Consider the following 15,542-nt stretch of genomic DNA (forward strand, 5'->3'; position numbering starts at 1 on the left):
CTCAGTCTATAACTCAATCACAATCGTTGGTACATTTTATCCTTCCATTTATTAACTAGGTTCGCTATTAATGACATAACATAATTAATTACACATTACGAAAGTTCCCGTCGGGAGACATAGAAGAATTAGATATCACCCACTACTCCCAAGTCACATAAATCCACCGATATTCAAGAAACCACATCAAACATCCTAAAGAATCTACAGGCCGTAAGCCCGAACATACAAATCACACAACACTGCCATCCTAGGATTCTATCCCAAATCTCTAAAGTTCTACACATGCATTTTCCGTTCCTTCTAGTATATGAATATAAGAAACTAACTGGAGTCTGGCGAAAGGGAAGCCATAACCTACCTCATGGCCGAGCGGGTAGCACGAACATCCATTGATTCTTCAACTCGATCATCACACCATAATCCGCATGAAGATCTTGAAGATAATCATGAGGCCCAAGAATAGAAATTACCATTAGAACCCTCATAAGAGATTTCATATTAAAAGGAAGGTTTTGGGATCTTAACCCACTCCTATATCCCATCTACAACAACACTAGGCGACTCACAAATTTTTAAGCTTATATTGAGGAAGACCCATTTCCAAGATCCATGGAAGAACACATTTTTAAGAAAAAGAAAAGTAGGAATCTAGGTTATTAACTCATTTAGAGGAAGAACATGGAAGATTGCTTAATGGGATTCTTGTGAAAATTATTGCTAACCCATCATTCTCCCAACATAGATACTTGTAATACCCATTAGATGCTTCTTTAGGTGAAGATTTATTTGGAGGAATTTACAAGGTGGAAGGAGAATTTGAAGGTATTAGAAGGATTATCAAGACCAACAATCCGATTATGTTTACTTCCTAAAAGAATTGGGCGGCTGGAATTTAGGGTTGGGAGAAAAATAAGTCTGATTCCCGAAATAAGGTCTTAAATAGTGATTTCACTGTACGAGACCGCCCCAACGGTAAGTTCACCTCTTTAGCGATGCTGCTAGGGCGGTTGAGTGGTCGCTATGGCGGCTCACTAGCCATAAGCTCTTACCGCTATGGCGGTGATTTGACCGCTACAGCACCACTGTTGTAGCGCCAATACTGGGGCCATGGCGGCTCAGATAGGGCCTGGTCGCACACACTTCTATCTCTCACACGATGCGTATAACAATTTTGATTGAATTAGCAATTTCCAGAACAAACTGGATGAAGATATTATTAAGGTGTCAAAGTTACGGTCTTTCTTCGAAATTCACAGTAACGACGAAACGGGTTGTTACATCAGATACCAATTGAATAACCGTTTGTCCCCGAACGGCAAGGGAATGAACAAATGTTGTACCATCTTACCTTCGTAGCTCGAATTCATCATAAGTGAACAGGATGAATGACGTAGTTGGGGAACCTTTCGAGACTTAGCGCTCTTAGATGTACTCAATAAAATCACCTAGTTACAAACAACATTTCAGCTTCACCTACCCACACTATACTGGTGATCGTTACCGATTTTCATAACTCGTACTACAATCCAAGCAAGTTCGGAGTCTATTAGTGTATAAATGTTTTGCAAGGTATCAAGACAAGAAGGACTCATGGGCAATGAGTGATTGTAAGAGGTCCACTACAAGGTGTGAGGCTCGAATATAACCCAACGTATAAAGTATTGCATGGAAAGAATTAGGAAACCGCTATAGCGGCTATATGATCATTGGGACGGTGCCGCCATAGCGCCAACACTGGCCGCTGCGACGATCACCCAAAAATCTATAGGATATCACCATAACGGTCTCCTGATCGCTATGCTGCTGCCGCTATAGCGGCTACAATGCCGCCATAGCGGTATTGCTTGCAAAATATTTAGGGGCAGCGGTCCCTTTTCCTTCACTTCCTAGTCCTAACCCATTCGAAAAACCTCTCCACATTCCTCTTAACTTCTACCCCCACTTCACTTCTACACAAATAAAACTCTCTCAATTCCTCACTTTTCCTATTTAGCACTAATAAGGCCCCCCATCCACTCACTTTTCTCTCTCCCACAAAAAGAAGGGCAACCAAAGCAAGAAAGGATCCACCTCCATCTACTCATCCGAAGCTTAAAAAATTCAAGGTTAAATTCGATTCCCCTTTGCTCCATAGTTAATAACAACACTGCACATAGGTTTACCAAGTCTAGATGGTTCAGATTTTTTGGAATTTTTTACAAAGTTAGGGTTTTTGGAATTTTGGGTTGACACTCTACTAAGACGAATTTTTGGAGTAATCTGAACTATTTAATCGTTAGGATAGCCTCCCTTTCGAACGAAGCATGATCATCACACAGATTTGAGCCGCAAAACTTGCACATAGTAAAGAAAAATTCTTGTAATAGATTTCGGAGTTTTCTTGAAATTCGGGATAGCTTGTTATTAGAATAGCACCCCAATGGGGTATAAACTTCATGCACACTTATCTCCTTCCCGATCTGTGCTTCAAAACAAGTTTTTGACCCAAAAAGTGGGGTTTGAAATCTGAAAATTTGGGTTTTCTGTTGGGGAAGACGATACCGCTACAGAGGTTGATTGACCACTGCAACGTTGCCGCTGTGGCACTTAGTTGACCGCTGTGGTGGTCATCAGGAATTTAGTGGGACCGTTGTGGCTGTTTGTTTTCCGCCATGGAAGTTTGCAGACCGCTACAGCGGCACGTGTAGATTCTGGAGCTCTGCAGTTCCCTGCCAAGGCATTTTTTATTGAGTTTTTCATGTTGGTTCTTACTAGAATGACATGCAACTCATAAAACACGAGAATTAACACACTTCTAATTCTTCTAGAGGCACAATAGCTGAAAATCAAGAACAAGTACCTCAAGTCCAAGGAGCGGTGCCTCAAAATGTGGAGGTGCCCGTTTATGAAAAACTCTCCACTCGCCAAAGAAAATGGCTACACTTGAGCCAGAAGTCCATTCCTCTACTATTGGAGCGAGGATTTGACATGACGAATGTGGAAAGGCGGGCTCCGAATTTCTAGAACAGGTTGGTGGCGACCAAGTGGACTCGATTGGTCCGAAACCTAGGTGATTGCAATAAGTCTTGGATAAGGGAGTTCTATGCCATGCTGCCTTCTGTTGACTGGGATGCCCCACCTAGTGATCATATTGAGGTGCACTCCAGTGAAAGTGCGATCAAGGGCTATCCCAAGAAATTCTTCGATTTCTTCCCAAAATAGATGATTAATCATCCGCTTCTCATGTTTCGTGAATAGCCGGGACATTGAGGAATATCCATAAAGGCATGTCAGAAATCGGCCTGATTCTATCTCTTTTCATTCCGTTTGAAGAAAGGAAGGATCCCAAAGAATTGATCTTTATTTTCGTTGTTGAATCTCTCTTTGATTAATCAACATGTGATGTTATGAATCCTCACTACTAATGGAATCCAAATGATCTCTGGATTGGTCGAAATATGGCTTTTAAATTAAGTTCTGAATTAGTGGATGCTGCCAAAGGGAGCTCCCCAGGAAGTACTTGGTACTACGATCATTGAGGGAACAATACCTAATCCTAAAGATGCTCCAAAATCTTTTCGATTGCTCGTTCGAGAGCACTCCAGTGAAAGTGCGGTCAAGGGCTATCAATCGGGTTTACTGGTTGGATGATCATCTAGAGGATCCCTATAAGGATAAGGCATAGAAGAAGGTTCTTATGTGGTTGGCCACCCAATTGGTACAGGCGAATGATATAGCGAAGATTCCCTAGGCTCATAGTAGGGGAGCAATATATAGTGATCGTTTTACCGCTGAAGCCAAGAAATGGTTGCGCATTGTTAGTCATCGGGTCCGCCTTTCATCGAACACCCATGATGTGATCTATGCCCGCGCCCTTATTATTACTTGCGTTCTGGCCGATATACAGGTAAATGTGGGGGCGCAAGTCATTGCAGAGTGGAAGGAGTTTGCAGATAGAGGTGGGAGAAGCTTGATGTTCCCTTCCCTAATCACCTTTCTATGCCAAAGGGCTAAGGTTCCAAAAGAGGATGATGATGATTGGGTCCAACTTGATCCCCCTTTCCATCCACTGTGAGCGAAGAGTTTTGGGACCGCGATTGTCAGTTGGAAAAGGAGGAAGGTGAACGATGCAGTCGAAGGGGGAAGTGGTGTCACGCCCCGAACCATGGCTTGGACGTAACACGGCACTCGGTGCCTGACTGCATGTGACCGAGCGAACCACATGGCTTGCTGAACTATCATGAGGCATACATGAGCGGAAATATAACGTGAATGCATGATGAGCCTTTATAAAACGTGGTAAGTCATAATACTTAATAGAGTACTTGTTTAAACATGAGTGCGGAAATAACATGAATGAGCCAAAAATGGCTATACGACTCTGAATGTCTGACATAACATAACTGACTTGTCTAGTCTATGAAACCTCTATCATGAGTCTGACTGGAAAACATACTTACTGGGACAAGGCCCCCAACATACCTTTAGACGTAAAATTAAATAAGAAAATACAATGTCTAAACCCCGAATGAGATGGGGCTCACCAATAAGCTGGTACGTGCAAATCCTAATGAGCAGAAGCGTCGTCCTGTAAATCTGTACCTGCATCGTGAAATGCAGGCCCCCGGGCAATAAAAGGGGACGTCAGCACATTGAATGTACTGGTATGTAAAGCAACCGGAAGAAAACAACATGGGACATAGAATAACAAGATAAGAACTGAAACTGAAAACCTGGACATGAACGTGAGCATGAGTACATATGTATATATATAACATAAGTAAAAACATGATAAGTAGGGAGAGCATTTCGTAAACCGACATGTGATATCGCTACGTGGGTACGTGGAGTCTGGTACCTCGCCGGACCAGCAGAGCCCCTATACCTTGCCAGGGTATAAGGTGGTAACGTACCTGATGGATCCATTCAGTATAAAATTAAGGTATCGTCTTATCCGGGCGGAGCGATCCTTGTCCTACGGTGGCTACGTAGTTTCAGGCTATCTGAGCCTTCTCGGTAATTCGTGCAACTCCCAAAAACATGAACATAATATAGTTGGCTAAGAAGCCCATGACTTTCGTGAATTAACTTGTACTTGTCTTGTAATCATGATTTCACGAAATAACTTGTAAACATATTCTTGATTCATGAGTAATAACAATAGTTCATAATCATATATATGTAATTGACTTGAAAACATGCTTGTAACTTGCAAAATAACATCATTAAGTTTCATATGAACATAATGAGAACACATGAGGAAGAATTCATGATTCATGGATTCGGCTAGGGTTCCTAATAACCGTAATGGAAGATTAGGAATACAACAACGAGTATAGATACAGAATTCATGTACATAAATACGTAAATACGGGCTACCAATATGTTGGGTTTAATGCCCTAAGATTTGGACTTCATGATTTTCAAGGAAACTAAGCATGGGGAAGAACATAGAGATTCCCACATGTGGATGGAAGTTCTACATACCTTAGTTGCTCCAAAACTTGAATTAAAGACTTGGATTTTGTAGAAGATTTCCTAAATCTTGATTCTTGAATCTTGAGATGGGTTTTCTTGAAAACCCTAGATTAGGAATGATGATTTCTTGTTTAGATTACAAGGATATATGTTAGAATTGAGTTGGATTTACCTTGGTGTTCTTGATGTTGGAGGAGAGTAGGAGGTCGTTCTAGGGTTTGAGGGAGTGAAAAATAATGACTTGAACTGATATAAACGAACATATAATGTTCTGGAAAATGCAGTTTACGTCCAACACTGTGCTGGCCGTATTTTAAGTTTACGGGCCGTAAACTGCAATACGGTCCGTATTCTGGCATATGGACTGCACTGCATCTCTTCAGTAAAATGGCCATAACTATTTGCACGGATGTCCGTTTGACCCCCTTAAGATACCGTTGGAAAGGTATTTCAATGCTCTACAACTTTCATCAGGGAAGTTTTCCCAAATTCCAAACACATTTGGAAATACGGGCCGTAAAGTAAAATACGGTCCGTATTTAACCATATGACCTCAAAATGTCAAATTCCAGAATGTTCAGAAATTCTTGGTTTCTGTTTACGGGAACTGTTCATGGTCGTAAAGTGGAATACGACCACTGTTCATGGGCGTAAACCACCATATCACAACTGAACGGAAAAATTTCAATTCCCACATTCTTTATCTGATGTTCTAAGTCTAGGATCGTGGTCAAAACTTTCGTTAAAGGTACGGGGTGTTACAATATCTCCCCCTTGGGATCATTCGTCCTCAAATGATGGGTCATGGTTAAGGATATGGATGGACATGGCTTGAATACATGGACTTGAAGAAACATGACATGGAACATGAAAAACTGACATGACATAGTTCCATGAAAACATGAGTGCTAAAACGTGAGACATGAATAGAGAATACATGAACTTGGACGTGAAACGTGAGGCATGAATACATAAGGGACATTATAACTCTTCTCCAAAATGTCATTAAGCCATCATTAATTCGATACTTGTAATTCTTGCCCGACACACAACATATACCTTGCTTTCCTTAACAACTTTCGTCTCTTACCTCAAATGTCTTTTAAATCTCATTTAGAATCATTAAATATTACTTCTTACTCGTCAACATATCGTATACTTCATACCATTTGTGGTTCTATTCGCGGTACGCTAACAGGGAAATTTCCAAGGTGTAACATTCTCCCCCTTTTTGGAGCATTCGTCCTCGAATGTTAAACATTCGGGATTCTACAAAAATTTTGCCAGAGTTTCCCCTGTAATATGGCACTACCAACCTATCACAACAGCCCATAATATCATTGCCTCACAGGGCTACATCACAATAGCACTATAAATTGGCCATACAAGACCAAAAGCATGAAAAGAAAGCTTACATACCTCAAAATATGGGTGCTTCATCATAAATCTCTTCTGCGGGCTGAAACAAGTGCGGGTACTTGGATTTCATATCCTCCTCGGCTTCCCATGTAGCTTCCTCAACTTTCTGACTCCTCCACAGGACTTTTACTGAGGCTACTTCCTTAGTTCTCAACTTGCGAACTTGACGATCAAGAATGGCTACGGGGATCTCCTCATAAGTTAACCCATTCTAAACTGTTATAGTATCAGTAGAAACAACTAACGATGGGTCTCCTACACACTTCCTCAACATGGACACATGAAATACGGGATGTACAGCAGCTAAGTCTTGTGGCAACTCAAGTTCATAAGCCACTAGACCGACCTTCCGTAGAATTCTGTAAGGTCCAATATATCTGGGACTTAGCTTCCCTTTCTTGCCAAATCTCATAACACCTTTCATGGGTGAGACTTTAAGGAACACCCAATCATTAACTGAAAATTCTAAATCCCTTCGTCTCACATCTGTATAAGACTTCTGGCGACTCTGAGCTGTTTTCAAACGCTCCTGTATTAACTTGACTTTCTCCATAGCCTGATAAACCAAATCTGGTCCTAACAACTCTGCTTCACCTACTTCGAACCAACCAATAGGTGATCTGCACCTTCGCCCATACAGAGCTTCAAATGGTGCCATCCCAATACTAGCATGATAACTGTTATTATAAGAAAACTCAATGAGAGGTAAGTGATCATCCCAATTACCTTTGAAATCCAAGACGCATGCTCTCAACATATCCTCCAGAGTCTGAATAGTACGCTCTGCCTGGCCATCTGTTTGTGGATGAAAAGCTGTGCTGAGGTTCACCTTGGTACCCAATCCTTTCTGAAAGGATTTCCAGAAGTTTGCCGTGAATTGAGCACCACGGTCTGAAATAATGGACAGTGGGGTCCCATGCAATCTGACAATTTCATTAACATACAGTTTGGCATAATCTTCTGCTGAATCTGTGGTCTTGACTGGTAAAAAGTGCACCGACTTAGTAAGCCGGTCAACGATCACCCAAATAGAGTCATGTCTCCTAGCTGAACGAGGTAGACCTGATACAAAGTCCATATTGATCATTTCCCATTTCCAGACAGGAATATTAATATTCTGAGCCAAGCCACCAGGCCTCTGGTGTTCGGCTTTCACCTGCTGACAGTTCAGGCACTTAGCTACAAAATCTACCACATTCTTCTTCATATCGTTCCACCAGTAAATCTCCTTGAGATCATGATACATCTTAGTGGAACCTGGGTGAATGGAATACCTGGAATTGTGAGCTTCTGACATGATTCGCTCTCTGAGTCCATCTACATCTGGGACACATAATATGCCCTGGTACCTCAAGGTACCATCATCTCCCCCTTGTTCAAAAGCCGTTGTCTTATGCTTGTGAATCCCCTCCTTCAGCTGCATAGCTCTCTGAGTCCATCTACATAGGGATCACTAAATTGTTTCTCCTTGACTTCAACGACTAAAGAGGAAAGAGCACTATTCTGAACAACCACACCACCATCCTCGGAGTCCAAAAGTCGAACTCCAAGATTGGCCAAACAGTGAACTTCCTTTGTCAAAACTCTCTTATCCACGTCCACGTGGGCTAAACTTCACATGGAATGCCGACTAAGAGCATCAGCTACAACATTCGCTTTCCCCGGATGATAAAGAATATCCACATCATAATCCTTAAGCAATTCGAGCCATCTCCTTTGCCTAAGATTCAGCTCTCTTTGCTTGAAGATATACTGCAGGCTTTTATGGTCTGTGAAAATATCAACATGCACTCCATACAAATAATGATGCCATATTTTAAGTACAAAAACTACAGCTGCCAACTCTAGGTCATGAGTCGGATAATTCTTTTCATGCACCTTGAGCTGACGAGATGCATAAGCTACAACCTTGCCATGCTGCATTAAGACACATCCGAGACCAACTCCTGAAGCATCACAATAAACCACGAACCCTTCAGTTCCCTCTGGCAGTGTCAAAACTGGAGCAGAAGTCAATCTCTTCTTCAACTCCTCAAAGCTTCTCTCACAAGCATCTGACCATTGGAACTTAACTTTCTTCCGAGTCAACTTAGTCAACGGAGCAGAGATAGAAGAAAATCCTTCTACGAAGCGTCGATAATAGCCTGCCAGACCCAAGAAACTTCTTATATCAGAAACTGAAGTGGGTCTGGGTCAGCTCCTTACGGCATCAATCTTCTGAGAATCAACTTTAACACCTTCACCTGCGATCACATGGCCTAAGAATGCCATTGACTTAAGCCAAAACTCACACTTTGAGAATTTTGCAAAAAGTTCACGATCTTTAAGAGTCTGCAACACTATTCTAAGATGTTCTGCATGATCAGCCTCATTACGGGAATACACCAAAATATCATCAATGAAGACAATAACGAATAAGTCGAGATAAGGCTTGAAAACCCTGTTCATAAGATCCATGAAAGCGGCTGGCGCATTTGTCAACCCAAATGACATAACAAGAAATTCAAAATGGCCATAACGGGTTCTGAAAGCGGTCTTCGGAATATCAACTTCCTTAACCCTTAACTGATGATAACCTGTTCTGAGATCAATCTTAGAATAACATTGGGCGCCCTGCAGTTGGTCAAATAAGTCATCTATTCTAGGAAGAGGGTACCTGTTCTTAATGGTGACCTTGTTCAGCTGACGATAGTCTATACACATACGTAAGGAACCATCTTTTTTTCGAACAAATAAGACTGGTGCACCCCAGGGCGAAACACTGGGCCTAATAAACCCCTTGTCAAGAAAATCTTTCAACTGGGCTTTTAACTCTTTTAACTCAGCTGGAGCCATTCTGTATGGCGGAATAGATATTGGCTGAGTATCGGGAAGTAGATCAATTCCAAATTCAATCTCCCTGTCAGGAGGGACTCCTGGAAGATCTTCTGGGAAGACTAATGGGAATTCATTTGCAACTAGGAAAGATTGAAGAGTTGGAGTCTGGGCATCTGAATCCTTGACTCGAACTAGATGGTAGATATAACCTTTGGAAATCATTTTTCTGGCTTTTAGGTAAGAAATAAATCTGCCCCTGGGTACCACTGAATTACCCTTTCATTCTATGACTGGCTCGTTAGGAAACTCGAATCTTACAACTTTAGTTCTACAACATACTGTGGCATAACATGAAGCTAACCAATCCATACCCATGATCACATCAAAGTCTACAATTTCTAATTCCGCTAAATTAGCTATGGTTCTGCGGTGATAGACTAAAACTGGGCAACCCCTATAAATACGTCTAGCTATGACTGATTCCCCAACTGAGGTGGACACCTCAAAGGGTTCATATAATTTTTCAGGTTCAATACCAAATTTCTTAGCAACAAAAGGGGTTACATAAGATAAGGTGGATCCTGGGTCAATAAGAGCATATACTTCAAAAGTGAAAACTGTGAGGGTACCTGTGACAACATCTGCTCTAGCCTCTGTATCCTGACGACCTGTCAATGCATACAAACGGTTCTGACCACCGCTTGTATTGCCTGACCTTGCCGTCCCACGCCCCTGCTGGGCCTGATTGTGACGAGGAGCTGCTGAATTTATGGACTGCGTCACATTACCTCCAGTGCCCTGTCTGGCTGATGGACAGTCATTCTGAAAATGGCCCTTCTGACCACACCTAAAACAGGCATCAGTACCCACACGACACTCACCTGAGTGTCTCTTATTACACTTGCCGCACATTGGATAAGTATAAGTCGACTGACCCCCACTAGTCTGAGAGTACGAACTTGAAGTGGGGCACTTGCTGTGGACGGAGCAGGTACTGCTGACCTGTTCTTAAAGAATTTCCTGTTTCGATTCCCGCTGAACTGTCCGGTAGACTTGACCCTCTTGTTGAACTCCTTGTCTTTCTCTTTTTGTAAGGTTTCTTCCTCCTTTAGCCTTGTCTCATTGCCCTGTACAAAAGCAACCATCTTGGAAATAGTCATTGCCCCATTCTGTGCAACAATATTGGCTCCATCATACAAATGGGAATCAAGACCTCCAACGAATCTTCTCACTCTTGCCCTCATATCGGGTAACATGTGTGGAGCATGCTTAGCCAGACTAACAAACTCCAAATAGTAATCTTGAACTGACCTTCCATTTTGTTTGAGTTTCAGGAATTGTTCAGCCTTAGCCTCTCTAACCTCTACTGGCATAAAGTGTTCTAGGATTGCACTAGCAAATTCATCCCATGTAGCATCAGGTGCATCCTCACCTCGGGATAATTCCCAAGATTCATACCACGTGTTAGCAATGCTCTACAGCTGATGAGCTCCAAAAGTAGCTGCTTCAGTTTTTGTAACTGTCATAATCCTGAAGATCTTTTGGAGAGCATCAATGTAGTCCTGAGGGTCTTCATCTTTCTTTGTCCCCGTAAAGACTGGGGGTTTCATTCTGAGAAAATCCTTCGTCTTAGAAGACTCTCCATTACCTCCTGAACTTGACCCAGATTCCTGACGTTGGGCCTGAGCTGCTACCAGCTGGGTGAGCATGTTGATAGCACTCCTAACATCCCCGTCTGAAGCACTAGGAGGTGTAACAGTAGGGGCGGCTGGAGCTGTTGCCTGAGTCGGAACGGTATCTTCGCGAGCTACTTCCGCGGCAGCCCTTTGACTGGTGGCTGTGTTTCTCTTCTTGTAATTTTTTTTGTAAGGCATTTTCTGAAAACACGTACACGCACGAATTAGTAAGCCATCCTAAAAATACTGCTCTAACTGCACGATCTAGAATATGAAAGAAATGAGACAATCCTGAATGTCTTGGTGGTCAACTGTTTATATGTGTGGGGCCCTCACACATATAAAAGAGACCCCACTGGACACGGTTTCATAAACTCCCTAAAGACACTTGAACCTAGGCTCTGATACCAAGCTTTGTCACGCCCCGAACCATGGCCTGGACGTAACACGGCACTCGGTGCCTGACTTCATGTGACCGAGCTAACCACATGGCTTGCTGAACTATCATGAGGCATACATGAGCGGAAATATAACGTGAATGCATGATGATCCTTTATAAAACGTGGTAAGTCATAATACTTAATAGAGTACTTGTTTAAACATGAGTGCGGAAATAACATGAATGAGCCAAAAATGGCTATACGACTCCGAATGTCTGACATAACATAACTGACTTGTCTAGTCTAGGAAACCTCTATCATGAGTCTGACTGGAAAACATACTTACTGGGACAAGGCCCCCAGCATACCTTTAGACGTAAAATTAAATAAGGAAATACAATGTCTAAACCCCGAATGAGATGGGGCTCACCAATAAGCTGGTACGTGCAAATCCTAATGAGCAGAAGCGTCGTCCTGTAAATCTATACCTGCATCGTGAAATGCAGGCCCCCGGGCAATAAAAGAGGACGTCAGCACATTGAATGTACTGGTATGTAAAGCAACCGGAAGAAAACAACATGGGACATAGAATAACAAGATAAGAACTGAAACTGAAAACCTGGACATGAACGTGAGCATGAGTACATATGTATATATATAACATAAGTAAAAACATGATAAGTAGGGAGAGCATTTCGTAAACTGACATGTGATATCGCCACGTGGGTACGTGGAGTCTGGTACCTCGCCGGACCAGCAGAGCCCCTATACCTTGCCAGGGTATAAGGTGGTAACGTACCTGATGGATCCATTCAGTATAAAATTAAGGTATCGTCTTATCCGGGCGGAGCGATCCTTGTCCTACGGTGGCTACGTAGTTTCAGGCTATCTGAGCCTTCTCGGTAATTCGTGCAACTCCCAAAAACATGAACATAATATAGTTGGCTAAGAAGCCCATGACTTTCGTGAATTAACTTGTACTTGTCTTGTAATCATGATTTCACGAAATAACTTGTAAACATATTCTTGATTCATGAGTAATAACAATAGTTCATAATCATATATATGTAATTGACTTGAAAACATGCTTGTAACTTGCAAAATAACATCATTAAGTTTCATATGAACATAATGAGAACACATGAGGAAGAATTCATGATTCATGGATTCGGCTAGGGTTCCTAATAACCGTAATGGAAGATTAGGAATACAACAACGAGTATAGATACAGAATTCATGTACATTAATACGTAAATACGGGCTACCAATATGTTAGGTTTAATGCCCTAAGATTTGGACTTCATGATTTTCAAGGAAACTAAGCATGGGGAAGAACATAGAGATTCCCACATGTGGATGGAAGTTCTACATACCTTAGTTGCTCCAAAACTTGAATTAAAGACTTGGATTTTGTAGAAGATTTCCTAAATCTTGAGATGGGTTTTCTTGAAAACCCTAGATTAGGAATGATGATTTCTTGTTTAGATTACAAGGATATATGTTAGAATTGAGTTGGACTTACCTTGGTGTTCTTGATGTTGGAGGAGAGTAGGAGGTCGTTCTAGGGTTTGAGGGAGTGAAAAATAATGACTTGAACTGATATAAACGAACATATAATGTTCTGGAAAATGCAGTTTACGTCCAGCACCGTGCTGGCCGTATTTTAAGTTTACGGGCCGTAAACTGCAATACGGTCCGTATTCTGGCATATGGACTGCACTGCATCTCTTCAGTAAAATGGCCATAACTCTTTGCACGGATGTCCGTTTGACCCCCTTAAGATACCGTTGGAAAGGTATTTCAATGCTCTACAACTTTCATCAGGGAAGTTTTCCCAAATTCCAAACACATTTTGAAATACGGGCCGTAAAGTAAAATACGGTCCGTATTTAACCATATGACCTCAAAATGTCAAATTCCAGAATGTTCAGAAATTCTTGGTTTCTGTTTACGGGCATTGTTCATGGTCGTAAAGTGGAATACGACCACTGTTCATGGGCGTAAACCACCATATCACAACTGAATGAAAAAATTTCAATTCCCACATTCTTTATCTGATGTTCTAAGTCTAGGATCGTGGTCAAAACATTCGTTAAAGGTACGGGGTGTTACAAGTGGAGCTGGGGCTGACACTGGAGCTGGGGATTATACTGAGGTTGGGGTTGGAGGTGGTGCTGAGACTGGGGTTCCTAATATCCAGGGCCCCTTTGAGCGCATAGATTCGCGCTTTGATGAGATGGTAACCATATTTCGGATAGTGTCCATGCCTTCTGTTTATTCCAGTTCATCATGTGCTGCTGCTAACTACCCTACACAGGAGGAGATGAAGGGGTATTTTGATACCCAGACGCAGATGAGTGAGTCACTCACCAGCCTCTGGAATGCATACGCCACCGTGGCTAAAAACCACAATAAGCTTCGCAACGATTATGATAAGGAGAGGATAAAGAACAAGGCACGCGACAGGCTTAACATCAGATCTTGGAGGGTCACTAAGGGAATATGGGGTAACATATACCCCATTGTGCCGATTCTAGTGGAGGATGATGATGACTTCGAGCAGTACTCCTTCGAGAGTGGGCCCGAGAATGATGGCGGACAGGGTGGATTAGTTGACATTGGTGGTAGCTCGGATGATGGTGGTGCTACCAGCGTGCGGAAGGCCTAGAGATTCCCGCTTCCCTTCTCTTTATTATGCTTGGTTGCCCGTATAGGGCCTTTTATTTCCAGACAATCTTTTCATTTGGTTTGCCTTGTTGGCTTAGATGTTTGAAACAATTTCTATTGGTTTTCGTTTTCGTTCAGATTTTGGTGATTTGGTCTTATATTTTGGACCATTCCTTTTTGGTTTTTAAGTAATTTGGGTTGTAGTAGCTGCTTTGGATGATTTCTCACCCTTGTTGGGTTTATTTTATATGACTGTTGTTGGTAGACTTTTTGTTGTGTTTCTGTTTTTGGCTGAAATCAAAACAGGGGAAAGTAATGCAAATAGGGGTAAAATCAGGTCTCTGATCTTAGGCGCGCCGCATCGGCTGTCTCTCAGACCGCTCTAGCGGTCCCGCTTCGGCGGAGCAGGGACCACAACGACTGTCATGAGGAGCACTATGTAACCGTTACAACGGTGAATAAGCTGTCATGGCGGTGCCATCACAGCGGCTGAAGGACCGCTGTCGCGGTACCACTGAATAGTAGTGTTCAACATTCGACAGTTTGCACACACGGAACAATTCAGATCGAAATACGACGTAACACCTTCTCCTGTGTCGATACCAATTGGGACCGTCCAGGTACCGATTGAATCCACTGAGATACCAATTTGACTGAAGTAGCACAATTTGAAAGAAAGAAGGAAATTTCCTAAATGCCCTATAGATTCCCGTGGATGGGTACGGACGTCTATGTATAATTCCACGAGACTCTACTAGGCATTGCTCGTGTACTTGTGAGACCGGTAACCTAGGCTCTGATACCAACTGTCACGACCCATTTTAGGACTGTGTGGGCACCTGTCTTTCTCATCTCGGTAGGGAAACCCTCTCGTTGAATAATACATCAATTAAATAAAGACGATTAATTTAAACCAATAGATATTTAGAAGTAACAACGGAGCATCATAATACATTCAATAAACTCAAGATTTAATATGATTACAACAATTTAATGATTACATATTCGATCTGACTTCCCATGACCGGGTCTAGACTAGTACAAGAGGGACTAAATGATTCCAGATTACCACTACATTCTAAGACTTAACCTCCGTCCCGGAATGAAGTGAGAGGAGGCCTTC

The sequence above is a fragment of the Lycium barbarum genome, chromosome 4, assembly GCF_019175385.1.
Source record: "Lycium barbarum isolate Lr01 chromosome 4, ASM1917538v2, whole genome shotgun sequence".
Taxonomy (NCBI): Eukaryota; Viridiplantae; Streptophyta; class Magnoliopsida; order Solanales; family Solanaceae; genus Lycium; species Lycium barbarum.